Consider the following 4,465-nt stretch of genomic DNA (forward strand, 5'->3'; position numbering starts at 1 on the left):
GAGCGTTTTGGCTCCGCTTTTGGGCCCCGCTGCAGCGTGATGAGCAAACCAAGGATATCCTATCTTCGATGAGCAAGAGATTAGACACAATTGCTTTAGAGGTTTCTAATTAAGGATGGAAACATATTTACTGTTTACTTTAGAGTCGTGGTCAATGTTTGAGACCATAGTTTGCTTTTTCTTTTTAATCCTAAACTTTATAATAATTGACTGTGTACATCTTTGGATGTAGAGGCCGGATATTTTTTCATCCCTTATCTAAAAAATATACATTCAAAATTGTATTAATTTGTTGGAGGATCAATGTCAACCAAAACATCTAAATTATACATTCATGCCTAAAAAGTATTTAAGTAGAAAAGGCAGTGGCTATACACTTAATTTTAAATTTTTATTGAAATGATATTCATTACAATCACATATATAGTCTACGTGAACGATAAAAATGACAAGGTTTGACACAAGGACCACAAGGCCGAACAGCTAATTTTTAGCTAAAAAAAGGTCCACTAAAAAAAGCTAAAAAAGGGGGAAAAAAACTTGCATACCATCTTTTTTTTTTGAAAGATCAGGAGGGGCAAGAAGCCCCTACTGCAGCATGTATTGAAAAAAAAACCCAGGTACAGTTACATAAATAACAGTGGTAGAGTGAGCAAAGAAAAGGGGCTAGGGAACTAAAAAGGGAAAACTGAAAAAAAGAAATGACCAAACTAAAGGCCTCCAAGTTAAGGTAGATTGTCTATCCATTCTTGGATTCTAGGGAAGTACTTACTCTTTACCCTGCATAGCAGCCAAAGGAACTCAGCTCTGAAAATTGTTTTACACCCTTGAACAGAAGGTGGGATATCTCTGAAGACGTAGTTGTTCCTGCTCATCCAGATTGCCCAGCAAAAAAGAATGATGATTTCCATAAAGAAACTCTGGTTGATCTGTGCTCTGAGGAATTCTAGGTTTTGCAGTGGTTGCATTCCAGAATTGACAGATAGGTTGATGGATTGCCAAGCTTCAGATGCAAATTGGCAGCTGATAAATAAGTGTTCAATTGATTCTTCAGTCTGTTCACTACATAAAACACAATTATAATTTTCTAAATCCATCTGCGTTCAATTTTTTTTTTCTATATCCATGTTCCTTCTCCTCAGAACACCTCTGGTGTTTAGTTTATTTATTAGATCAGCCAAAAAAACACGTGATGCTTGTTCTGACAGGAGCTATGCCACAGCCATTTAAATGCAGGGTGTACCGGCATGTGCCCACCATCTAAAAGAGCTAACTTGGCACAAATCCAAAGTTCACAATCTTGTGAAATTATAGTCGGCGCTCTAATGATCAATCCATTAGTTTTGTATGGACGGATGGCCATTGTTTTGCCAGGTTGATGGCACCCATTGCCACTTGAACAGAAAACCTACAGATTTGGTAGTGGTAGCGACATCTGCAGAAAAGAGGACGTTAACAGCAGATAAACAGAGCAACAAATTCTAAAGCAACTACCTAATATTATTTTTTTTGTCAAAACAAATGAGCAGGGCTATCCATCCATATGTGGTTAGTTATTTATTCCTTCATGCAACAAGAATTTACAACAAGGAAACTTGACACAGACTATACTATTCACCTACAGATCAACTTCACTTAAGAGCTCTTGGCCTCTTGTTTCCAACTACATATTCAGAGTAGGTGACCACATGCCCAAATATGGATGCGCATCACTTTAGAAGTTTTCCATTTAGCATTTTCTCCAGTACCCCCATAGAAAAACAGGTTTGTTGTAGATCTCAAGCAAGGCAACATATCAAAATCAGAATGAACATATGGCAGGAGACGGATGACTGAAATGGACAGTTCCTTCAGAGTTGATGATTTGTATAGAACTCAATGTCATGAACATAAGAGAGGTCACTAACCTTATGCATCAAATTCTTCGGTTTGATGCTCCAAAGTCCAAACATCACGTGATGTTGCCTTCTCAAAAACGTGACCTGATTATGCAACTGCTTGCTCCGTTTTGCTGCATACAACCAACCATCTATCCAGTTAAGAACTTTGAAGACAACACTCAAGTTCCCATGAGGCCACGACCAATTTTCTGGGAATTAAGTATGCCACTGTATCAGTGAATAAAACTGGCAATCAAATTGGAAGAATGCAGGCTGAAGATGAACACACAAATAATATACATTCAGGCCACATCTCAATTTTATGAAAATCGGTCTTGTAGCATGGCCTGAAAGACCATTGCCACCAATTGAAGGGAAAGCCCTTTGTATAAATTAAACAAAAGAAACTAATTAGCTTCGTTTGAGCATACATTATAATTAAACAGATATGAGATATCAAATATTTTTCTGTCATATTGAGGCATGGTGTAGACAGCAGTTATCGAAGTAGGACTCATAGATGGCAGGGAAATGTGCACATTTTTGAACTGTTCTGATAGCACGAAATACATAAATGAAACCTACTGGGTTGCATTGCCTCCCACCGTAGATATTATCATCTATACATGGATGTGTATTAAGGTATGGATTCTTGATGCATGGTGGAGGCATCACGCACCTATCAGCCCAGAGCCACTGCCGATTGGGAGGCATACCGGCCCCTGTTTGCAACACGTGTAACAAGTTGCATCAGGCTTTCTTCCTCTGAATCAGACTGTCAAACTGAAATGAACTAACCTTCTGGTGGAAAGGGAAAAAAACTGTGAATTCGAGACCTTTGGGAGAGCAATCTACAAGTATTGGCATTCCCCCACTCAAGAGGGGACAAGGAAATGTAGCGAACCAGTCGGGTAATACGTTCATAACAATTACTCTTACTCTTACTCATTATAGTTGGATGACTGGATATTGCGGCAGAAACAGATGCAATTTCCAATCAATCGACTGAGAGGTGGAAGTCTCACTCACCGGTTCCACACCTCTTGCTCTGATGAATTGGTTGATTTCTTCGGAGACATGGGGCAAGCCGGCAAGGGATGTTCTGTAATCTGTACATTAAGCAGCAACACTACTGGTTCCGGTTTGGAATCCGGTTCCAGTTCGAGATCCACGTCGGCTTGCAGTAGCACGGCATGGACTCCACGGTGGTTGTTGAAATGGACCAACCACTGTCAGCGCACCTGAGTTCCACCGCGGCATCGCGCACGACGGCGGACAAATATATATATATATATATATATATATATATATATATATATATATATATATATATATTGTCTACTCGCACATGCGAGTATACGCACACGGTGCAGGTAGTCTGCGCGAACCTATGTTAACGGGCTGGTGCTGGAGCTAACGGGTTTGGAAATAAATGTGGAGCATGCGTGTATCTACACGAAATTAAAAAAAGGAGGCGCTAATCACGGGATTCTTTCTTGGCCATAGACGGCAGTTCCCCTTTTTAATATGTACGTATATGAGTTTTTTAAATAAAGTATTCATGCATACTTCTTGGGGTGATTGGTATGTATTTATAATTTGTTTAATAGAGTATTTATACACTTTTTGAAATGTTGTATCTGTATATACTAGTTTTATAAAAGGATGTATGCATTTATACTGAGTATATGCATATACTTTACGTGACAAGAGGGTATGTGTACTAGTTTTTAAAAGGATATATGTATTCATACTGAGTAAATGCATATATACTTTACGTGACAAGGGAGTATATGTACATACTTTTTTAATACTTTGATAAATACACTTATTGTTTAGAGAAGATGGTATGTGCATATACCAATTTTCAATAAGGGTATATGTATACTATATGAGCTTTTTTTTTTGAGTACCCTTGCATACCTTCTACACGGGAGTACTTGTACAAATTTACCTATATACTCTGCAAGCTAGTATATACACATACTATGTTCTAAAAGGGAGTACTTGTACAAATTTTTGAGATAAAATTTTAACAGAATATGCTTACATACCTATATACTCTGCAAGCTAGATAGTATACACATACTATGTTTCAGGCTATACAAAACATTTAACTACAAAATCCCTCCCTGAAAAACTTAAAAAAAAGGTGTATGTCCAAAACATACTCCCAACAGTATGGTGAGTCTTTCCGGCAGGCACATTACAAAAACAATTATCTGAAAATTTTTCTAACAAATTAGTCCAAGAGAAACTTCATTTATTCATACATAACACGATGTATGCAGCCAGCAATTAGGCCGGTAACGATTCTTCTTGCATATACATATTGGAAAACCATTACTTTAATCCTCACAAGTATCAACTGATACTCTAATTAGTGAAGAAGTATTTAATAATACACTTATTGAAAACGTATGCAGAGATACTAGCTATTTTCTAAAAGATAATCTGAAAATACCAAAACATCAGTTGGAGCTTGTTATATGTATATGCACTGTTCACTGAGCACGAACAGATTGAGAACCCGATTTGAAAATTAAAGGAAAAAGGAAATTATATTATATGGAGTGCACTCATAC

General features: G+C 37.5%; 1 long non-coding RNA gene across 1 annotated transcript; it reads right to left on the minus strand.

The window, feature by feature from the left end:
• Positions 379-3,136, minus strand: LOC110430287. The gene is made up of 3 exons (XR_002447616.1): positions 2,560-3,136; positions 1,908-2,089; positions 379-1,435 (listed from the first exon to the last, which is right to left on the minus strand). It is a non-coding gene; the product is annotated as an uncharacterized LOC110430287 (long non-coding RNA).

Source organism: Sorghum bicolor, chromosome 9 (assembly GCF_000003195.3).
Source record: "Sorghum bicolor cultivar BTx623 chromosome 9, Sorghum_bicolor_NCBIv3, whole genome shotgun sequence".
Taxonomy (NCBI): domain Eukaryota; kingdom Viridiplantae; phylum Streptophyta; class Magnoliopsida; order Poales; family Poaceae; genus Sorghum; species Sorghum bicolor.